The 25,050-nt window shown below is 37.0% G+C and overlaps 1 protein-coding gene across 9 annotated transcripts in view; it reads left to right on the forward strand.

Annotated features, from left to right (window-relative positions):
* The window catches only part of FOXP1 (forkhead box P1), a 636,434-nt gene that overhangs the window by 318,606 nt on the left and 292,778 nt on the right, over nucleotides 1-25,050 (forward strand). Inside the window, exon 1 of one of the 9 annotated variants that reach the window (XM_007421307.3) lies at nucleotides 13,424-13,700. The exons of 7 other annotated variants lie outside the window; for them this stretch is intronic. The gene's annotated coding sequence lies outside the window, so the exon portion shown is untranslated. Of the gene's footprint in view, nucleotides 1-13,423; nucleotides 13,701-13,975; nucleotides 14,113-25,050 lie in introns of those variants that run through there. One more of the 9 variants, XM_088134344.1, reaches the window with a different exon arrangement.

A 25,050-nucleotide genomic window follows, 5' to 3' on the forward strand; every position in this document is an offset into this window, starting at 1 on the left:
ACCTATAAAAGCTAAACCAAGCAAAAATACACTGCACTTTTACAGTAGCCTTTCATTATCCCTCTGAAAATAAAGTTGAATTCTCACCTAAGGAGTAAATAATAAAAGGTGAACATTGCTGAAATAGTTATACTCCTTTCTAAAATTGGAAACACAAAGTGGAAGGTTAATAAGAAGAAACCCTCTGAAGCTAGTGGTTAGGCTAACATTTAGCCTCCCAGCTAAGGAGGGATAAAAGTGCTGAGCCAAAACAATCACAAAGAAACAAATCAGATCACTGTAGGAATTCTTGTTTTCAAAGTTGGTAGGAAATGGCTTTCTAAGAAAAATTGGTGTTCTTTCTTTTTCTTTAGGAGACAGTTTTCTGATCTTCCGTTAAGATGATAAACCTATAGTGGACTCCTCATTTCTGGTCTGCAACTCAATTCAATATATATTTTTATAGATGTCAGTTTCTATTTCTGCTGCACAATTGCATAGGTATAGTCATGGCAGTTATTTAAAGTAACCATTTCTTTTTTTCCCCTTTTTCTTTTAAGATATACCATGCTTTATTCAGATATGTCTGTTTTGCAAGTAGGTTTACTTTCTAATACGTATTTGTAACTGTTCAAGTAGTTTGCTAGCAGTAATTAGGATTTGAAACAAGGGGAGAATATACCCCAGGTACTTAAATTCATTTTGAAGTGGAATGAAGTTGTCCAATGGGCTATATGTTGTGATTTGCCATTTTGACAATCAATCATTCTGCTTCCTATTCCTATTCTGATTCTGATTCTTTTGGAACACCTGGATTAAGCTGACTTTTGAATATACACAAAATATATAGATATCTGCATTTTAAAATGATCATAAAATTATCCAGTTGTCTCAACAGATATATATGTATGCATTTTGTTATTAGCTATTCCAAATGTTTGAGATTTCCTTAAACTAGGCATTATACATGTTTGAATATGTATGTGGGTATGTATACGTATATCTGCCAATGTTTATGTGTATATTATAACTGTCAACATATATAACAATATATGTTGAGTTGAATTGCAGACCAGAGTGCATTACAAGTCTAGCATCTTAACCAAAGATCAGAAAACTGGCTATATATGAAATATAAATAAAATAATATAAATATAAATTGAGCAGTTCCTATGTCATTTTCCAGAGGTTTGTTTCCTAGAAATAATTGGATTTAACTTAAAAGAAGTCTCGTTCAATCTCTTATAATGATTGGACAAGGAAGAAGGAGAAAAGAGAACACATGGATTTAACATGAATGAGACTTAAACATACAGTACTTAATTATGGCTTAATTGTATCCATAGTTGTGTTCAACCAAGCCCAATATTTTTAGGTATTCTTGTCTCAAAGATACTACATATACTATACCCTATGATGATATTTGTTTGGTAAGGGCAAGCTATTTTTAGTCATTGTTTATCTAAAGAAAGAAAATAGCAACACTCCATTAATGACATTTATCCTGTTAACTATTTGAAAGGTATTTTTGTAGAATAATAACCAATTCTTTGGGAAAAGAAAAAGGATAGTATCTGTATAGACTAAACCCCACTCATATGGCAATACATTTCTTCTGTAAAGAAATTAAAGTTTTGTAAAAATGCTCATGAACAACCCAGTAGAAACCTCAGGTTCTCCTACTTTTAAGCATGTATATATAAATGTATAAATGCATTTGATGAAATTTGTTGTTTTACTGTTTATTTTATGTCAAACATAGTATTTTCTCCTGTTGTAAAAATATAGGACTAAGATCAAAGTGAAACACAACATAAACATATTTAATAAATTTATTGGGTAAATCTTCTTGCAGTTTCCTTACAGTCAGCAATTCAACTGGTCCTGTTTAATATATGTAATATAATGGAGGGTATAATATAATACAATATAGCTTAATATAATGGAGGATGAGATGATATTTCATGTCTTTCTTGATTGTCCTACTGCTAAATGCACTCCGTTCTTGTATAGGCAGATTTACTACTAATTAAACTGATTAATGGAGTTTTCCCTTATGTTAACTTCTTCTTAGATGACAGCTTAATTTTAAAAATCTGTAGTGAGGGTCATGATACCAAACATCTTGGGTCATACTATTCTAGCAGTGTCTTGTTTTATGGTTACATTGTGGCTTTTTAATTATAGGAAACATTTGATACTGAGTCAGATGGCTTTCCAGACTCAGGACGTTTGCTTCTTGAAATAAAGGATCCCGTTCCCTTGACTGTGGTAGCTGCCTCACTTCACCTATTGCTAAGACGAAGCTTTTTGAATTCCAGAAAAAATCATTGCAAATGCCTTTATATCTAGGATTCTGACTACACAATAAGTTGAAGAAGGCGTATTATTAAAATAGGATGATATGTACATAGCAAAATACAGTTGACAATAGGAAGCTTTACACCTCTAAGTTTGTGTTGTCCTGTTTTTTAAAATAAATGCTCCTATGGAACTGACTGGACAACCTGTTTCACCACCTTGGATCTCTGTTTCTGTACTGAATACTTCCACAGAGGAATTTTTAAACAGCACTTATCCAACTCAGTTTTGTGTGCAAATGGTGGAACTCATGTGGAGAGAATTGTTCCAAATTGTTTGATAGGTCAGAAATGCTATTTTGAAGACTCAGAATTTAGCAATCTGTGCAGTTGTTTGTCATCAAACTATGTTTTATTGCCTGAAAGTCTGTCTGTGAAGTTCAAACGGACTTTCTCTTCACTTCAGATGCCTATTGATTAGGGAGCTCTGTGTTTTTAAAGGAGAGAGTGGTGCGGGAGAGAAGTCAAAATGAAATACAGTAAAAGAGCTTGCCTACAAATAAGTGCCAATCTCAATGCAAAAAAAAACAAACCCAGAGGACTCTTTCTTTTTCTGCATATGCTCCCATTTTAATGCAAATATCAGCAACAGAGAAGTCTTCATTATACTATTGGACTCATGCTGGCTTCCATGCAATCCTGGTTTGCACTGAAGCCAACATTGGTACACTTGTACCTTGGCAGGCTTTTCTGCTGCACGTTTTCATCCTACATATCTGCAGAAAAAATATCACTGGAGGAACACAGCAGAAATGTAAGATTTATGTGGACACTCATCTCCTACATGTTCTTCATTTGTAACTTAGTTGTTTTGTGTTTAACTGCAGTTTAGTAAAATTTTAATTGGATTGGTATTGTATGTAAGTTATAGACAATCAAAATAAAATTTTAAAAAATCAAAAAGTAACATCAGGCTTCACACATCTTCTGTACCAGCCAATTTATATACTTCACACTCTCCTAATGATTAGTAATTATTTTAATTTACAGACAGGTCTTTAAGCACTGTGCAAGACATGATCAGGACTTTAGAACATTTTCAGGGAAAGTGCACCAGTCTCGGAGGGCTCATCCAAAAGTACCAGCCAAAACAAACTGTTTAAAAGTTAGTTCTTAATATATTTTTCATGTTAGATAAACTAAGTCATACCTGATGGGATCTGAGGTTCCAGACTATCAAGATATTTAAAACCTGATACCAAAGCTGCTAAGCCATCCCCTGAAGCTTTCCTTGCTGCATAAGATATGAAGAAATCCCCAATCCTGCAAACAGATATTAAATTGGATACTCTTTCACCTATTTTGATAAGGTGCAGTACAGAGACATGCAGGGCAAAAGAAAGCTGTTATTAAAAATGTATTTGAATCTACTAGAAAATAGTTAAGATAGGAGGATTTTCAACACTGGTAGCAATAACTTCATTTATGTGTTAGTGAAAATAAAATTCTACCTTTGATGTTTCCACATATTGTGGGTTCTTTTGTGAGGGAGTGAGCTGGTATGTAGTGGGGCTATGCAAAGCATTTGAAAGGAGCACATTGTAAAGGGTATTAAACAGCCACATCCTTTGAAAGGCTTGTGCAGCTATTTCAAGGGCTGCATCCAGCTGTTTGTGCACTTGTACTTATACGTGCTTTGCTTTATTAGTGGCAGTAATACCTGTGCATGCATATGCACATGAAAACAACTGGGGACAGCCTTTGAAGTAGCTGTGTGAGCTTTCTAAAGGACGTAGCTGCTTTAGTACTTCAAGGAGGAGTACTTCGCTTGAACTAACAAACTTTATGAATGATCTCTATTAATGCTTTGCACATCTATATTGTGTAGATCTTCATTACACTGCCACCATAATATGTTTATCTCATAATACAGGATTTCTCAATCTAGAATATGGAATATTTCTGTGGCACTCCCACAAGTTCCCTCCTGAAAAAGCAACTTGGCCATCTTTTACTCACCTTGCTATAATTTATTAAGGACCATATATAAGCAGTAAAACTAAACTGTTTAAAATTCACAAGTTTAAATAGTTTAGTTCCACACATTGCTGACATATCTAATAACAATTAACAAAGGCAAGTAACATTTTCAGTTGCCATTATGACTCACCATGCTCATTGGCAAGGATCTGCAATTATTGGTTCAAATCATAATTCAGAAATTATGTATGGGTACTCTAAATCCACGCTCCTCATTTATTTTCATGGCGTGCGCAAATATTTATTTACTTATTAGCTTTCGAACTCCACAAGAGGTGGGGTTCAGCATCAAAAGATAATAAAATAGTAAAATAATAAGCGGTAATATCCTATTGAGGTAGGGCCACCGTTATTTGTGTACTAGGTGGGAAAGATAGGGAATGACAGAAACGTTGACAGGACTTCTGCTATTTCTTATCTGCTCAGAACCCGCAGTGGAAATGTGTCTTTCTAAGCTATGACTCTGTGACACCAGGCATTCTAAGGTGCCTTTCCCTTATGAACTGGCAGCAGGGATATTTTTGTTAATAATGATGTGTGTCTAAATTTGTCCCTCCATGAATGGAACGATTGCTTTGTTAGCAGAAGGAAACAGAGTTCAGCGGATGGTCCCTTCTAGGGGAGAGGCAGAATGGCTGCAACCGCATCACACGTTTTTCTAGGAGTTCTCCCAGCTGCAGGGGAGCAGTACTTTGCAAAAGTAGTCTTTGCTCTAGTGTATCTCTGAGATGATCCTGTTTGCAGAGTTGCACTCTGTGCAATTCAGTATCCAAATCTCTGTGTTAAAAAGTTTAATGTTTGACCATGTATAAATTATAGCAAACCATATTTTATAACTTATATTTTTCTGACTTCTATATTACTTTATTTGGGCATGAATTATATCTCTTTGTTGACAAAGGTTTCTGTGGAGTTTCATTACAAATAAAACACAACATTGCACAGGGAATATTGTAAGGTTTAGATTTTTATAAATGCTCCATGTAGATCAGAGGCGATGCAAACTTTTTTGTGCTAAAGGCTGCACTTTGTCTTTGAGTGACATATCCCCAAAATGGGCAGGACCAGGATATGATTTAATTTTTCGTTAATTGTATTGATTACAATTGGAATAGAATGGATGTTGAGCCCTTGTCAGTTTGTTGTTGTTGTTCTATTATATGTTCTTTGTGGATGCGGGTGGCTGTTTTTTTTCTCATTTTTATGGTTCGTTCTTTCTTTTAAACTGTAAGTTGCCCAGAGCTGTCTGCAGTCAGGAGGCTGCTAAATACAAAGAAATACATAAATAAATAAATAAATATTAGATACAGATAGTCCTCCTTTAGCGACCACAGTTGGGAGCAGCAGCTTGTTGCTCAGTGAAGCAGCTGCTAAGTGAAACCGCGACTGTGCTTATGATCTTACTTCAGCTTTCCTTTGCTTTACAGACCTGTGAAGGTCGTATATGCGATTATTGGTAGCAAAGTTACTTTTTCATCACTGCCATAACTGCAGATGGTCGCTAAATGAGGCAGTTGCTAAACGAGGACTACCTGTAGTGAATATGATTACTCTATATTGTAATTACTCTGTATATAATTATGATTTTTTTTTGGTAAACAATCTTTGACACAAAGCGCTGGGAAAAACTGTTTGAAGATAGGTGTTTTTTGCTTTTTGGCACTCCTGGGGTGAGATCCAGGAGGGGCACTGATGTGGCTTCAGAGGTGAGAACACAGGGGAGGTGACCCCCAACTGACAGACTCAAGTGAAAGTAGAGTTTAGAAAGGGGGAGAGAGACAAATTGGATTGGAAAGTAGAGAGAAGGGAGAAATGGATGGGTTAATTGAAATGGTATGCTATAAGAGAGAGAAAGGAGAATTAAGGGTTATGAGGATGTTTGCCAGATACCAGCCTTATGGGGGTTTTGTGACTGGTGAGAGAAAAGGAAGGTAGATGATAGTTTATATGTGAGGAATGTATATTGATTTCTGCATACTTGTGATGAGGGAGGCAACTAATTTCTCCACCCTTATTGCATCATCAGGTTGTCATCCAGCAGTCTTGCTTAAGGTTGCCTGTTTCCTGCTAGGGAACACTGAGCAAGAAGGACTACTGCCTGGCCACTGTGATCAGTGGCTCAGATTTGCTATAATCTTGACTCTTGATGAGAAGAATCTGACGTGGTGCCTGGAGCAACATCTTGCAATATTATCTGTTTAAAAAAAAAAAAAATCTCAGGACTCAGAGGAAGTAGAGAGGGCACTCTCTAGTATTATCAGCCCTATAAGGTAGACTAGACTAAGAAACCAATGCCAAGCAGGCCAGGACTACTTTTATTGTAACAGCTATTGTAACAGAATCTTGCAAATCTGAATAGGGTTCCCCCCTCTCTCACTTTATCTTAGTCTGAACTAGGGAGGGGGCCTGTCTGAGTAGTTTACTCAATCTAGCTTCTTGGAATGGGCTCAAGCCACACTTGTCTGATTGTTGCCTTGGTGGCGGCGCTTCCCCCTGTCCTTCAGGGCCATTCCCTCTACAGGTATGATCTCTGCCACTTGGAGGGTTGATCCATGCCCCTTTTGACTTTCAGGAGCCAGGAAGAATGTGACAAGTGGGATTCAGATAATTATCAGATCTTCCTTGGGAGAGGGGATATTTCCATCAGCCTTGAAAGAGGTGGTGGAACCTGTTAACAAGCCATCCCTGGGCCTGTTAGTTGGGACAACTATCATCCAGTTTCCAACCTTTCCTTTCTTCGAAAGTTTGTTGAAAATGTTGTGTGTTGTCAACTACAGGGTGCTCTCAAGGAGGCTTATTATCTAGATCCATTTCAGTCTGGATCCAGAGTTGGTCATGGGTTGGAAAATTCTTTGCTCATTCTGGTAGATGAACCTCCATTGGGACCTGGAGGGGGAGTGCACCCCTCCTGCTCCTTTTATACCTCTCAACAGCATTTAATACCATCAGTCATAGAGGTCACACTTCCCCTGCCTCAATTTGTCCCAGCATAGACCTTCTGCCAACATCTTCTAGTTTCCCCTATAGCAGTGGTGAAGAGGACTAGGGCTCACAAGCAGTGTTTCTCTGTGGCATGTTAAGGAATGCTCTCTTTTCAATATTAGATTGTCACTCTCACTGTCAGCCCCCTGGAAGTTGTAAAAGACAGATTTGGGGAATGAATGCTAACCATTATATTTACTGCTTTACAGTTGTTTATATCTTTATTGGTTTTTATGTTTTTACGCTGCAAGTGACTGGCAGTTATTTTTGTTGAAAGTAATGATATGTACTCTGTGGAGTCTGGTGCTCTCTGAGTTTTGTTGTTTGCTTGCAGTTGGGTAATGTTTCATTACCCAGCTAGGCAACATCATCAGTACACTTTTAGAATAAAGTAATGAAATGGCTACAAGCAAACGACCAAGCTCAGAAAGCACTAAGGACTCCACAGTTCAACCCTGCACTACATATATTCTTTTCTATTGGATATATTATCTACCTACCTATCTACCTACATTGGGAAATGCACCCAGCATTAATAGGACCACAAAGTATGAGTATGCAGGTTGTGCTTCTTTATTATATTGACCAAACAGAAATTTGGTCAAAATATAGCCCAAATTAAATATCCCATTATCATATATAATAAATTGGCTTCTTCTTTTTCTTTCATTTTTTGAGTCATGTAGGAAGAGAAAAGAAGTCTGTATCAATAGTATACATTATACACTATATACAGAACTTAATAGGCACCTCGCTGGATCAAATCAGAGGCTCACTGCTTCAGCATTCTGCTCCCACAGTAGCTGGGATATTTGCTTAATAACAACTGTTTGTATTCTTCTGCAATTGATATTTAAAAGCTTACTGCTTCTGGAGGTAATATATATCCATTGAAATTAGTAGTCACTGATAATCTTTTCTACCTTGGGACTATTACTGGGGACGCTCCTCTTTCTTGACTCCATTAAGCTGATTTAGATCATTCAACAAGGCAGTTCATTCAGCTAGCTGTTGTCGTGGAAGTATCTCCCGTCAGACTAGGTTTTGGATCCATTCTGGAGATAAATCCAGTAAAGCAGACTAACTGTTCCATAGGTGTTATTTTATTAGGCAAATTTGAAAAATTGCATTAAGGAAGCACATAATGATAATTAAAAAGCAAAACAGACCTCAACCCCTGACAGTGTTAGGAACCTGTTTATTGTATTAATTTTAAGAGAGATATGTTCTCTTGTGAGTCAGATGAATGTTTGAAGAATCATAGAAATTTCAGTGTCCAGAGAGGTGAACCAGATTCACCAGTCCTTGTCTTATTTGAGGCCATCAGTTTTGCAGAGAGAGGATTAACAGCTGGATAACAGGAGTAAATCAACAGCTTAAAGTTTTTCCTGGGTAAAATTGTAGTAATAATAATAATTTAAAAAAAATCATCTGTTGATTTCTGCCTGACATGTGGCTGCTTAAAGTACATAATCCTGTGCCTCAAAACAAAACAAAACAAATCTATTTATATTTATTTAAACAATTTATAAGATTGCCCATCTTGCTGCAGTGACTCTGGGCAGCTAACAGTAATTAAAAAAAAAACACCAATCCAACACAATTAAGAACAGTTACAATAACAGAATGCAGAAGCCATTCATAGAATCCTAGGGTTGGAAGGGATCTTGGAGCCCAGTGCAGGAACCCTGATACCATTCTGGACAAATGGCTGTCCAGTCTTTTTCATCTTGGAAATAACAGGCAGCCAACAACTGACCAATAGGGCTTCCCTAACCACTGGGCCCCAGTGCTTCTGGTGGAAGCCCACATAAACCCTATCAGGGCAGTCCAAGTCATTTGATAGGTCTTAGATATAAAGAGCACATCTTTGACGTCTGAGGAGCATGGTGCAATTGACTTTCCAATGATCTGCCTTTACTCTGATGGGTTCTATGATGGTGGTGGTCTCTTTTCTTTCTCCTATCATTCCATAGGATCTTTTTGTCACCTTTATTTAAACAAAACGAAACCTATGTCCAATGAAATTGCCAGGAATGTAAATTGCACGCTGAATCTTAGGTCATTTAGAACTGTCTTCACGTTTTATTGAATCTGAAGACTTTCTGAAGTCACTCCACTAGTAAACTGTGTTGTCAACATAATGTGACCTAGTTGAAAGTGAGAGAGATGCCCAACTCACTCCTCTTAGAATAAGAGTTGGAGTTATAAAATAAGCTGGAAACCAGTCGTTTCTATAATATTTTCTGCATTATAGAAGTCACTGCTGGAAACTTGGCATCCCTGAATAGCTTCTCTAACTTTTGATTGGCTGCAGTGGCCAACAAAACCACCTCCTACTATAAGGCTGCTGGCATAGACTCTTTCTGCAAGCAGTTAAAAAAGAGTATCTCCAAATGAGAGTTAGTGGGACGGGACTCTGAGCATCCAAGCTCTGAGCGTATTTACAGATAATTTCACGTGTTCCCCAAAGTGAGAAAATAAACAAAAAGCTCTAAACCAGAGGTTCTCTAAAACTCTAAAAGGGGACTCTTGGGGCGGGGGGGGGGGGGGTCCCAAACAACTTGGTCTGGTGGCCACTTTTTTTCTTTTGTCCTGATCAGGCTTGCATAAGCAAAGTCAAAACACTGTCCAAACTTGTTCTGGGCTTTTCTCAGTTCCCTGTGAAGCCTGAAGTCTGCAGTTTTGGTACTGCCAAGCTATATATCACTTCCATCAGTAATATATAGATGGAATTATTAAAAGTAAAGGGTATCTTTATTTCATGCCCAACCTAATCCCAAAGAATTTATTTTATGCCCAAACCTAACCCCAGTGAAATCATATTTCATTCAGGGAAGGCACACACAAATTCATTTATCACTTTAGGGGGTCACAGTACCACAAAGTTGGAGAAGCTCTAAGCAATACTAATTGAGATTCCTGCTTGTATGCCTGATGTAGATGATAGGAGATGGGTCTGGTTGCTGTCCTATTTTCTGGGATCTTCCAGACATTCCTAACAGCAGTACGAGCTAAGTGGGATGATAAGGTTGAAGAACTCTTATGTTCTTTACAAGCATGGCATGAGGATTATTCTAACCTGTCTTTTCCATATCCCATTTATAATGTGCCAGCTTGTCCTATGCCTCATAATCCAAGGCTGAAAATGTGTAGTGCTGTGCTTTCTTGTTTTCATCTGTCCATCACTATGGGTTCAAAGTTTTTAAAAAATTCTGGGGCAAGTTAGGAGAAGGAATTAAACAGGCTATAATTGGTTTGGAAGAATAGACACACATTATTTTATTCCAATCTCTCATGGTCCTTTTACATCCAGGCTATTGTAAAGTAAATAGTTAATGTGTCCATCTGGTTACTAAATATAGTCCTGGCATTCCTATTCTCAATATTGTGATTCCAGAGCACTCTTAATAAAGCAGTAGTCTGCAAATTTCGTTGTTACTGTTGTTGAAATCCGCAGTTCCTTCATGGATACTCTGAGTTTTCCATTCAGAACTGGAGCAAACAGTGAGTCAGGCCAGTGCCCACATGGGCGAGATCACAGTGTTTTTTTTCCCTTCTGACACTCCTTTTTTGCCTACCTTTAATCCCTTTTCTCTCTATTTATGTTTCCAAACCTCCCAGTTTCTTAAAATTGTATGATTATCTAATAGCTTGAATAAAAATTAGTTTTGAAAAGCATGCCTACATTCTGGCTGGATTCACTCAGTGTGTTTTATCTGAAAGCACCCATCCACTGGCAGAAGGTCTCTTCTGTTCGTTGAATGACTGTTTCTAACTTAACAAAATAAACTTACTTTTAAAAAGTGATACTTTTAAAAAATCCAGAGGAATCCCCATGTTTATGCAGACTTTTATGTCAAGCTTTGCATTTGTTTTCATGATAAGTAGTGTACTGGCCTTTAATCACAATGGTTTGCCTTTTCAGTCTCTTATATTGTAACACAATCCCTGATGTAATGTTGTGCTGCGCTCTGGAAAGTCGTCCATTAACTCTTGCGCAAGAGATCATGAAACAATGCTAATGCATTTTCTCCTCCTCGTGATTTTTTGGGTCTTAGCTTGTCTTAAATATTAGTTTTTTCCCGCCAGATTTTGCTGCTAAGACTCACTGATCTAGTTCAGTCTATTTTTATTGAAACAAATAAATGCAATAAAACCGTTTCTGCATCAGCAGAGTGCAAGAGCAGGCCCTCCACAATAGCAACCACACTGGTGATAATAAAGATAAAATAATTTTGCATTGAGTATATAAATGTATTTATTTACTCCAACTATAAAACTGAGCATTGTGTTAATGTATTTTTTATGCTGAATGAAATGGCTAATTTATTTTAGCATATACATAAATAGCTAGCAGTTTTCAGTAAGACCAGCTAATGAGAATGATGCTTTGAAATTGTCTGGTCTGTGAGGAGTGATGGAATCAAGTTTATTATTGGCTGAGTGCTAAGATTGGCCATCATGCCTTTGAACTTTTGAACTGCTGGTTGCATATATGATTTACTGATTTTGATATATCCTTCTGCTAACTTTTTCTTATATTCGTTTATTCATTCATCAGTCTTCACTTTTTTATTTGTTCCGTGAAAGTCACAAATTCTTGAAAACTCAAGACTTTAAAGCCAGGTTTTAGCTGAACCCTTTGCACAAATTCTTGTTTAATTCCTTTATTTTTCTAATTGTTTATTGCAATGACGTAGAAAAGGATTGTGTACAGTAGAAACATTTTATCAAGAACTGACTAAATACATCTGTGTGGAACTGTGGATCCAAATGCTGAGAATAAATTTGCGTTGGTTAATCCTGTGTTCCTTTTACTTGCCCTATTCCTTCAGTGCCCCACTGAGTCTTTTCCAGCCCCGGTTCTGTTATCTCTTTAGTGCCTGACATTTGGAGAACTGCACCCTTTTCCAGAGAAAGTCTGCTTTGTCTCTCATTGTCTAATGACAGATGCTGGGTGGTAATGCTGCAAAATACTTTAAAAGTTGTGACCTCATGTCATGTCTTCCTGGCAGGGTGACTGCTTCAGGCGTCCACCTAGTTTGGGGAAGACACACAAACTCACCTCATTCTTACACACGTGTTTTTCCTCCCACCCACTGATCTGGGATATATAGATTTTATACTCTTCTTGCACCTCTAGATGCTGAATGCTTGGGCTGCAATCTTATGCCCTCTCTGATTGATTTCCTGACCTTTTAGGATTTTCAGAACGTGTGTTCTGAAAATATTAAGTGTGTGACTATGTCAATAAAATGAAGCTCTCATATAACAAATTGGAGCTTTGCAGCCTTCATCTAGGAAAATCTGATCCAGGCAAATTCTTCTGTAAGTGACATTGTGGTTTCTAAATAACAACTGGTGTGAAATGTGTATCTTTTGTACCGTAATATGGTTGGTGTGAATGTTATCTAGGGAGCCACATGTTTGGTAGATGCTTCTAATTAAATAATTTGACACCTGCCTTTACACTTTTGAATAAAATGCTTTTAGCATGCAAAGCGAGCAGACTTGCATGTACTTGCCCAACTTACACATCTAGCGAAGGTGAGGCTGTTCAGTAGATATGTTTGGACATTACTAGCACACTTGCTTCTAGCACTTGGGAGAAAAAAAGATCTTCATTGTTAACCTGCTTTTAATGTTCGTATCCTGCTAACAATTCTGCAGGGATTCTCAAAAATACCAGTTGCATATCATAATTATTAAGTTGACATGCCCCTTACTAGGATGCTTAAAGCTTTTTATTTTTCTTCTTGTCTTTGAAATGTTTTTTCTTCTTCTTTTTTCTAACAGAAGTTTAGAAGCTTGAAATGCTTGTTTCTTTCCCTTACCTCCCTGCTCCCTCTTTTTCTGTTTTCATTTTTAAAAAGCCTGTTTGAGCTAGAGAACAAAACGAGTGGGAAAGGCTAAAAACAGGGCTAACACCAACACCATTAGCTGAAAAAAAAAATCCATTTCATTGCAACTATGTTATTGTTTACTTTACCATACACATCCTAATATGGTTACCTCCCTGTCAAAGCAGCCGAGCCAGGGGCTGAGAGGCCCCCTCAGGGAGAAGCTTCTAACTGCTTCGCAGACAATAAGAAACAAACCACACAACTCCACACTAGGCTTCTCGGAAAATGAGTGTCAAGTAAATCTTGAAAGAACTCTGCTTTCTGACACGCAGCACTGTCTGTGGAACCCTGCTTTCTGCCAGGCTGCCCAAGCAAAGATGTACTGGGGGGGGGGCGGGGGGAGTGTGAATCACTGAATCTTTTATTTTTCCTTTTTGGAGTTTTCTTTCTTTTAAATTAATTGTGAAGGCTGTGGATTTCGTCTTCCAAACATACCTTTACATGCTTCTTCCATGAGTACTATTTGCTGGAGCCTGTTACAAGGAACATTAAGGTAAGAATGTTGGCTTAGCCTGGGACATTTGTCAATCAAAGTAATGTTCATCTTTGATACGGCCAATGCGTTAAAGCCAGAGCAAGAGCAATCGCACAATGTGTAGCTTTAGGTGTCCCCGTCCTTCATCGAGAGAAAATGCGCTTTTTCTCTAGATTACTGTGCTTATGCCCTTTAAAATGTCAGCAGTTGTAGATGCTGCTGGAATCGAGGTGCGCGCATTCCTGGGGAAACCGTTCCACGGATGCAAACGCTTCGCTGTGGCCAATTGTCAGCCAGACAGATTTCTTTTAGAGGCTTTACTGTTATTTCTCCTTCACCCTCATCTTCTGTACTTGTGATTACTCTGAAAACCTTTGGCTCTTCACAGTCTTGAGGTTTCCCAGTTATTGTCCACGGGACCAGAACAAAGGTAGGTTGTTAAACTCTGTACTCCAGGGGAGGGACAAGTTAGTTTTGGAGGACTGTCTTCCTGGTGTATGACTGGCTGACCTAAAAGGAGGGGGGGGAGTAGAAGCCTGCACTCCAGCAGCTTTTTAGAGTAGAACTGATTCTGTGCAACTTAAAGGACCAGCATCACTTTAAAAATAAAACAATTGTGAACAATTACAATTAGGCAGCAATTTTTTACTGATTAACATGAAAACAATTTCAACATGTATGTTGCATTTTATTTACAGCTCAAAATTTATTGTAATATGCAGTGTTTCCTAAAACCCAGATGAGTTTTTATTCAAATGCTAAGCTCTCATGGATATCAATAGGTGATAGCGGTTTATATATAAAAGTTTGAACTTTCTGAATGACACGTTGCTATTATACTTGGATGAGTTAGTGTAATGTGATCCTTGTTTCGGATTATTTCATTTCTTTGTATCCATTCAACAGGATATTTTCTGAAAAGCAGGTTATTTTTAAATGTTTCTAGTATTTGGGGTAATAAAGAAATGAAATGGAAGCAAAGCAAAGCAGGGGCCCAGTTAAAAGATTCCTATAGTTGTCAGTACAGGGAAACCTATAAACCTGCCAGTATTTATTCTGGAAAATACAGTGACAACTATTACCAATAAGTACAAGTGTAGTTTGCAAATAGATGTTAAATAGATCCTAACCTATGAAGCATAGTGTTAGCAGTACAAATACTCACTGTGAAAAGGTGTCGCAGCGGAATAGCCAGGGCATGATTCTTCCAAAGTAAAGTATATTAGAATCTCATAGATTTCAATGAGAAGATTAAGCTTATGTTTAAATCTATTGATATTAGGTTTTGAAAGTACTTATTCTCTTTTAAATATACTGTTAACCGAGATGGAGTTGAAAATCGTGCACACGTGCGCTTTATTATGTGTTGTACCCTATCTTCTTTCCTTTTAGTTACTTGACATTCTGCTAAAACTATAGGTTGATGTTAAGTAAATAAAGCTTCTTTTTAAATGAGGAGCCAATTTCATTATAATATACAAAATTATTCTCTCTCTAAAAATTAAAATGTTAAAATCATATACATAGCTTATATGCAATGGTGCTGTAGAAAAACTTACCATTTTCAAAAAAAAATCTAAAAATAGTGTGTACATTTTTAGTATTTGGGGGGAGATAGAAGGAAGTATGAGAAATTAGTAGCCTTTAATTAGACATGGAGAAATTCACATTTTATAGGGATTTATGTTAGAACATAGAATGGTGGGTGGCTTGTTTCCTCATTATGAATACTCTCTGCACATAATGAGGTTCATCATTAGTTGATGGAGTGAATTTGCCCTAGCTCTACCTTGAAAGGCACATAATTTACATACTACTTCAGAGCTCAGGCTTTAATGGATTCCTCGATGAATAAAACGAAAAGCTACTTTCTTTAAATTTTTGAACACGGTTCTGATAATATCAATTTAATAAGACATTCAGTTTGCTTGTTACATCTATCTGAAAGTGTGTCCCGAGTTTTACCAGGAAATACAGATTTCAAAGTTCAGTGTGATGCACTGGTAGTCCAGGGGCACGGATGTAAATATAAATGGGAGGGGGTAGAGGGTTTACTTAACATTATCTGTTCCTTTGGCACTGGTGCATTGCAATTGCGGTCATGTGTGGTTGCTATTGTTATCCAGATGAGCTGCCAAAAAGCTCACTTATAATACTTTAATACTATGCAGCATACTTCTTCCTTCATTATGTTGCGTTTGGTGTGAGAATGATTTTTCTGCTGTACATTTTCTATATGCATTTTAGGAGTGATTGATCTGTGGAAACACATTACTTGCTTTCAAGCTAACATTGACAGAACCATGCTCCACCTCCCTATCCTTTTTAATGAGAACAGATTCTCAAAAAGAAGAAGACACAGACATACATGCACACCCCTTCCATAGTGCAGTTCCACCCCCAAAACCTGCTATGTAGATACAATTAGATTAAGGAAATTGAATTGTAGACTGCCTTTTATGTTATCATGTCATTCAACTGCTAGAACGTTGATATATGGGAGAGTGTTACCAAAATACCCTTTTCTAGCACTCTGTTTCCTGAGCCTTTCAGCCATGACATATCTGAACTTAGGTAAAGATCATTAGCATGTAACAAATTTCTCAAATCTAAAGAATCTTGAGTGGTCAGGAAAAGAGCATGTTTTTGAGAAGTCTTTGCTGGTAGCAGACATAATGCTATTTATTGGTAATATCTTCAGTTCAAGGTCAAAAGCGGTAAATTGATTTTGCTACCATTGGTTACAATAGAGTAAATATAAGGTGTTTGGACTTGTTTTGCTAGAATGCTTTATTACTTGAAATATAACATTAACAGAATAATCTCTGTCATTCTGTCGTTTTTTAAAAGGTAATTCCCCTCGTCTGCAGACATGTCGTCTTGAAAATCTTTTCTCTGTTCTAAAACATATATTTGTTTAGGGAGTTTTCATTGAAGTGTACATGACAATTACAGCTGTTCATTAACAAAATTGGGTATTTGTTTTAAACTTTAACCAATCACTTTGATATGCTAATTATGGTGTAATTTAATTTGAGCCCTGTAATGATGATGCCGTTATTATGGACATAAATGATGCAGTTAAACTGAGAGTAATCTCATTTGCATACTGTACATGCCAGTAAATTAAGCTCTTTCTTCGTCTGCCTCAGCTTTAATTTTCCACTTCTTTTCACACAGCGCCTTTTCAGCCACTCTCTTATAAGCCCACTTTGTAATAGTCCTGATGATTGTTTGATGTGGAGAGTTGGTGCACCACAATAATGCAAGATGCAAGATGTAACATTTAAAGGATTCATTATCTTACTGAGCATTCCCTGAAGGAGCTGGGATTAACAGCGGGTGGAAGTGTCTTTTCAGTGTTCAGCATTACAGGCCTCCAGATAAACAAAATACATTTTTGGTACCCTTGCCATATTTAAAAAGCACCCTAATTTACGACAACTCATATACTGCTTTAGGATTGAACTGTAATATATTCTTTTATTACTATAGTTTTAGGTAGCCATGTACCTAGGAAACAGAAAAGTTGCGGAATACACTGAACATACTACAGGTGATATTAGTAAGATACCAGACAGTCTTTAAAATTAAATATATCAGCTTCATCAGTCCTGGCTATGGTAGCTGGGTATGCAAATCATCAATTTTGCATCAGTTCTACTTCACATGTTCTTCTCTAATTTTATATTTCCTGGATCTTGATAGGAATAAAACCTTATGGTATTCTGAAGGGCATTTCAATGTAATGTATATATTTTCTCCTTCCCCCCATGTTTACGTAAGTGGAGCATACTGAATAAACAAAACACAAAAATATTGGCTGCTTAACATTTATTCCCAAGTATTAATAGTGCAGCAGTGATCAGTAGGTGAGGCTGCTTAGGTGTATCCCTTCCAACTTCTGTCCTATAATAACATATATTTAGGTATGAAATCTATGCCTAAAATACACTAAGAAGAGAGCTTGTAAAGCATGAAAAGGAAGAAATCGGTTTGGTTTTATTTATTTTTGCACTTGCTTCCATGGTAAGTTGTTAGGTTGTTACATTGTTAACTATCCATGAAAGGAAACACCATTTTTCCTTGGGACGCTGGTATGCTGCAAGAGATTTTTGTTAGCCAAAGGTTATTATTAGGCTTTTGGAAATCTTGTCTTGAACAACAACCCATGACCAAAAATAGTTCTGTGCTGTTGCCTATAAACATTCACATTAGTCATTTCCTGGGTGAACAGTATGAAAAGGTTGAGCAATACCATATTGTTGCCTGTTTCCTTTACCCTTTTAATAGTATACAGCAAACAAGTACTGTATTTGGCTTAGTTATTGTCCAGCATTTAGTGCTCATTTTCCTATTAGTTTATTAGTTAAGTGGTGTCTTCCATTTTGCTTCATAGCACATTGGTTTCCAACACCTTATTTTATTGGAAATGTAGCCCTTCTAGTTCCCAGGCTTGGAATCAGATACAGCAAAAGGTTTTTTGTGTCTTCAATTCTACCAGGTGTTCGCTCCCCAACCTCCATATAGGAGAACTAAATGATTTCAGCAAAGTTTTCTTGTACCTTAGAACTTCCAGCTTCATATTTTCTCAAGTCATCTCCAGGTTTTTCAGAACATAAGAAAAGTTCTACTTCCTCAGTGCAAAAGCTCACCTACAGTATATCAGTATCCTGGTTTCCATAATGGATAGCCATGTGCTTCTGCAAGCAGGATGTAAACACTCTTGTCCATGCCTGCTAATGCCATACTTGAAGATACTGCATCTCAACTTGGAGATTGCATAGACCACCAGGAATTTGTTTATGCCCCTTTGAAACCAAATAAGCTATAATCCATTACTCATTATATGGCAGCAAGACCTGTAGATTAATATATTATGTGAAAAAAAAATGTTCTGCCCTGAATCTTATGCTAATTAGTATTGTGGACTAACTCAGAGTGCTGTTACTTCTGTATGTTTGTCCTTTTGAGTCAGTCTGGTGATGATTTAGCACTGTACTCTACATGAATCCAAAAGAAAAGAGAAAAATGCAAGTAAAGAGACTTTTCCGTTCCCTCAGTCTGAATTCCAGTTAGAATCCAGGCCATCAACCATTTTGGATCATGCTGCTTAGAGGTTAGCCTTTTTCCTTACATACCAAACCAATTCAAAGCAGAATGATCTTTTGGATCAGCCCTAATATTAGCCCATCTTTTAGGCTGTACCTAAACTGATAAGCAGGATTAGGCAAGCTGTAATTCATGGTCTACTTGTAGGGATTAAGGTGGACCAGATTCAAGTCCACCCTCAGCTGTTGGGTGACTTTGAGCCAGTCTCTCTTTCCACACAGCTTACCTAGATGGTTGATGTTGTGAGGGGGGAAAAAAATGTAGGAGGGAGTGCTAAATATACTCCACCTTCAGCTCCTGGAGGAAAGCTGGGATATAATTTTTAACAAGTAAATAACTAAGTGTGACTTCTGAGATTTGGTTGTTGTTTTTGGTGGTGGTGGTGGTGGTGACAGCACTGAGCCTCTTAGGATTCTGTTACCTGAGTTTGACAAATTCTTAATTACCTCTAGATTTATTTTTAAAATATACAATAAACCATCAGATAGGGTTAATGCATGTAAAATAGCAAGAACAAACCAGAATCCCTGAGCATTTTCAAAGGTCATGCCGTTATTCCTAGGCCCCTATGTGTCCTTGGGCAGTGAAAATATCACTGAAAAAAGAGGGGCTCATTACCTCAGAAAGTTTATCTTTAATGGAATGTTTCTACCTTGACATCGTCTTATTCTTCTTAACTAACTGGGAATATTGAATCTGTTCCTGAATATTCTAAAATATTAGAAGTAAAAGGTTTTAGTGTCATTTATATTCTCATTGACAGCTTCTTGCGAATTCAGGATTGGTGACAATATCTTGTTGGTTCATTTGAATGCTTCTGTAACAAAAGTTAAAATAGATTTATCCTCCCACTATACGCAACAGAACTTTGTCTGAATTCTGTTCAATCTAGTAAGATCCAATATACCAAAGCTGAGTGGGAAATAATGCATTTAAAAGTCACATTTATCAAGTAAATATATTGGCTATTTGGTGAAGAGGGGCTCTTGTTTTCAGTGTTTTGAAGGGACTGTCTTCCACATGCTTTATGGGCTTCTCTCATTTTCTTCTAATATATCTCTCTTTCCCAAGAATGCCAAGCAAGACTGAGGAAGAATTATATGTTCAGCAGCACATGGAGAATTATTCTGGTCCTCCTAAAGAGCTTATATTCAGTGCCAACGTTTAGGTGGAAGAGATTCTTTGTAATATTATAGAAAAAAATTAGAAACTTTAGCATTAATTCAACTTCCTTATCAGAACTGGAGAAAAAAAGAGAATGATATTAATGACCTAGCTGCCAGCGCTCCATCATACTGTAACAGAGAGCGTGAAGGGAAGAAGGGCTCTTCCAGCATCTCCCCTGAGAAATTGGCTGCATTTTGCTTGCTTCATTTAGTGGTAGCAATTCCATCAGGCTCCACTGAACCGTTTGCATCCCAGCTGGTGCCAATTTGATTTTTCCTCCTCCTTCCCCCTGTTTTTTTCTTTCGTGCTAAGCCTGAGGGTGAAGGAAAAGGTGTTTAATAAAGTGCTACTTACACTCATGAGAATAGGCCACACTGAATTTATGGCTGACCTGATTTTAATTCTGATATTCCTAAGCACTTTACCATACAACTAGTCTTTGTGGCTCTTTAACCTTTCTAATGATAAGCTCATGGAGCTCTGTGTGTCTCCCTGTGTGTATTTCCTTTCTTTGCTTCTCAGAAAGTTAATCTGATGGTAGTTTCTCTTGTATTCCAACTCACACTTTCATTAATAAAGCCTTTCAGTACAAAACTTGAGAACCTGCATGTGTTTCTGCTTGGGGATCTCCTTTGGGGAAGAAAAGTCTTTATTTTGTAATTTGTATTTTGACCAATTTTTGAGGAAGGTGTTGGTGTGATGAGTTCTTGAATGCCATTGGGGAATATTTACTAGGATGTCTGCAGTATGAAGAAGTTATGCAGCTATGTCTCTCTTTTTATCCTGCATATCTGGGGAAGGCTGAAGTCATCTATTAGAGAAGTATCTTGAACAACTCCAGGATGAACGTGTCTAAATTGAAATTTAAGCCAGTCAAGACAGAGGTGTTGTTCTTAGAGAAACCAGCCTGATCTGGACAGAACTGAAACTAGTATTGAAGAGAGTCACATTTTCCCTGCAGAACGAAGTTCATTATTTTAAACTACAGTTCTGTCATCCCAGTTTAGCATGGCTAATGGTTAGAAATGGTGGAATATAGTAAAACAAAGCAAACCTGGAACTCAGGTTTAAAAAAAGGCATTAGCAATTCATGGTTTCAAGAGAGACCTTCCCTATATCAAGGTTTATAATTTTGGGGGGAGTGGTGATGGTTGTATTTATGTCTCACTAGTTGAAATGCTGCAGAGGGAATGGTTATAGAGATGCCCTGAGGGGGGATGTTCAGAAGCTGTTACAGAAACAAAAAGGGCAGAAGCATTCCTTAAGCCCTGGGAAAGCAGCTAATATTAGGAAGAGACTCAGGCTGGCTCTTCCCTGACTCACTGGGGTATAAGAGGGAAGGGAGCAAAAGCAGAATCAGACTAATAAGAGAATATATGTAGCTCAGGGTTGAGCTGTGGAGTCCTTGAGGTTACCTAGCCAGGTAATGAAATGTCTACAAGAAAACAACCAAGCTTAGAGAACCCCAAGGACTCCGCAGAGTCAGACTTGCAAGATTCTATTACTGTAGCCTATCTCAGTAAAGTTTAGTTATAATCATCTTATGCTGTCTCTTTCCTGATCTATACAACCTCAAAGAGTTGATGTGTGCCTGCTTCAACCCTACCTAGAGAAAAAGAATCAAGTCTTAATTAGTTATGCATTAGTTTAACCCAAACTAGAGTATTGGAATGCATTCTTTCGGGGGCCTTTTGAAGATGATCTTTCCATTTTCAGGCAGTGAAAAATAGGGCTGCATTTATGTCCTAATTAAGAATGTTAGCTTGGATTTTAATGTTTTAAATAAATTGGGACCAGATTACTTGAATGTCCATATGTGCCCATTTGTATCTTGCCCTATTTTAGGAATAGTAATAGATGCTATATTTACTGTTCTTCATTTGGAGGGAAAAGTCTTTCCCAGTAGCTGTCCTCCTTCAGCAACTCTACAAAAGGTTCTAAGACCTATATCTTTCATACTAGCATTTAAGAAGGCATGGAAATGTGCATGTTTTAATTTACATGTCATCCTGCTACTTCATTTCTATTATATTACAGTAGTTGTGAAAGTAGTTTTTAGTCTAAATGAATAATAAAATATTTTTGAATTAAAAACCTTCCTTATATTATATTGTTCCTTTGTTTTTGTATGATATGGGTTACCTTTGATAGAATTGGACTAGTGGGGAAGTTGGCCACTTGCAAGAGTGGGGAACCCCTTAAAAGACTTGTGGAATTCTGAAAGCTTTGGAAGTTTATCAAGATGACAAAGCTGTGGAGAAACTTTTGGCTGGTCTCACTGTCAAATGGCAAGATGAGCCAGGCTATTCATATGATCATTCCTGAGCATTCTTTCTGTTGATTCAAAGATCAGAGGGCACTCTAATTTTCAAAGGAATATAGCTGGAGTGCAGGTGACAGTACTCTCAGCTGATGACCATTACATCCTCAAGTAGCCATTCAGAGGAATTGTTCCATTATTACCCTAATAAATGAGGTGTTGGAGTCCACCGACATCTATTGTGGCATGCATGCAAGACATTTTGAGGATGAAATCATTTGTCTTCAAGATAGTACGGATTATGCTGTTGGAACAAGTCTAAATGTCCAGCGTTCCATATGGGCCAATTTTGTGGGATTAATTTCAGCTTTTGAGGTTTGAGGACATGGATAGAAGGCTAAAAGCAGTGTATCCAACTATGTGCTAACACAATCCCAGCCCTTCATAGCAGATTTGATAAATATAGAGAAAATTAACTGGTTGGATCTAGGGTAAGATAAATTTACTCTGCAGAAAAAGTGAATGCCAGCTGCTTTGAAAGAAGCAATTTCATGCACGCTTCCTTAGCACAGTTTGGACCCCAAGGTTCTTGATAACTACCTGGCACTTGCTAAAACCACTTCTTAAAGAAGTGCTTGAGAAGATAGTGGCTGTGAAGCTTCAGGCACTCAGGGAAGAAAGTGACTGTTTGGACCTATTCCAATCAGCTTTTAGTTTTGATTATGGGATTGATTCAGCCCCAATCACTTTAAATGATGATTTTTAAAAGGAAAAAGGCAGCTGGAATATATAATTGATCCTCCTTGATCTTTGATGGCTTTTAATACCATTGACCATGCTGTCATTCTGGACTGAGCTGAGATTTTGAGACATAAAGTTTTAATTAGTTTTTAGTTTCTGTTAACCATTGTCCTGTTGGTTCAAGTGTTCAAACTCATTCTGCTGCGTCATATAGTTTGATTCTGATGCTGTTATCATGGTCCTGTTTTATATTTTTAACTTTTATAATTTTGCATGTTTTAACATTTGCAATTATATGGCTTTAACTATTAAAACCAATTTGTTGATTTGATTTATTGTATGTGCTTTGAGGTTATTTTTAATAAATAGAATGTTAAAAATTGAAATACGTACACTTACACATGTAAACAGGTGGCTCACAATTTTTTTTTAATAAATTAGTAAATAGAAATGGATCCATATTTCCCCTCATTAATGCAGTTTTCCTTTTCTCTATGTTGAAATTAAGGTAAAATGTTTGTCAGTTCTGTGTTGTATGGACATAACTTTTGGTCTATATTACACTGTAACATATGAGGAATAGGAAAGTTAATTGTTCCTGTTTCAGGTCTGAGGGTCTCTCCCTGTAGAAATAATGAAAATGAATGAAGTAGACATTTAAAAATCCAAATGAAGATATATACATAGGAATGTAAGATGTGTTAGAAATGGCAATATTTATAACAAGCCATCCAATTTGGGTCTCATTGAAAATTAGTCCATGCATGGTGCACAAAATATTGTAACAAACATAATATAGGAGTGGGGCTTTGATCACATGGTTGTGGTCACCATCTTGACTTTTTTTTACTCCCTCCTCCCAGGGACCCTGGAATGTGGGAATGTATTTACTAAAATCAAAGTTGGAAAAAATTCTGAAACTTCTGTTTTCAAAATGTTGCAGAATTCCTCTATTGTAAGGGTTATTAAAATTATTTTTAAAATAAACTGTCAAACTAGTATTTACATTTTGGCAACGCATCCATGTGGTATTGAATTTACATTCACTCCACACAAGATAGCATAAGTTTGCAAAAGAGAGAAGCCTTTAAAATACTATTATCTTACCTATAGGTGTCCCTTAGAAGCCACAGTGATGTCAATTATGACATGGATTATACAGTTTGCAATATGTTGTCATGGTGTATATGACCTCACTTCCCACCAGACTCCCATTGTCACATCATCTTCTTGCTTTATTAATACATATAGCTGATGGTGCAGAACAGAATTTAAATGCTGTAGCATGCTTGGAGCAATGGTGGTTTTTGAAATTCCTGGGTTGGAGCACAAGGAATCATAACTGGTAGAGGAGGTAGCTTCTAGTTCCATAAATTGCTGGTATAGAAAAGTCTTTCTTAATTACGAATTCCAATATGGTTTTGTTTGACTATATCCCAACATTCATGCTGAGTGAGGATAATGGAATTGTAGTTTGATTAGATCTTGACACCCACAGTTGGGGAAGAAGGAATGTTGAATATTGCATGTTTCCACAGGATAGATTTCCAAATTTTCCAGGAACACAAATGTAAATTAAGTGAGAGATGTATGATTTCATATTTATTTATTTCACTTATGTGACCATTCATCTTATGTATAATAACCTTGAGTGGCTCACACACACACACACACAAAAACCCAATCACATTTTGCTTTCTACAATATTCAGAATTTTTCAAGTACAATTTTATTGTATCAGTTTTCCCTAAAGTATACTTTTTCATTCACCCTTAAAAAATCAGAGAAGTACAACATCTAAAGATAATTGTATTTGATCAAGAAGCAAGGGTTTGATCAGTTCATTTTGAAAGATGAACTAAACAAACTATGTATACTAAATTCCAATATCTATCCATTCTTCCTTGTCTATTCTGTGTTGCAAGGCCTATTGAGTATTTTTTGTTCATGTATTTGTTGATGTAAAGACATGTTCCCCAGTCATAATAATTGAAACTGAGCAATGGTAAGGTTAAAGAAATTTTAAATATATTATTTTAAAGAAATATTTTATGTGGAATCCTTGGTGCTCTCTGAGTTTGGTTGTTT

This window comes from Python bivittatus, unplaced genomic scaffold, assembly GCF_059951505.1.
Source record: "Python bivittatus isolate LINGU-HERP-01145 unplaced genomic scaffold, Pbiv_v1 ctg000080_np1212, whole genome shotgun sequence".
Taxonomy (NCBI): Eukaryota; Metazoa; Chordata; class Lepidosauria; order Squamata; family Pythonidae; genus Python; species Python bivittatus.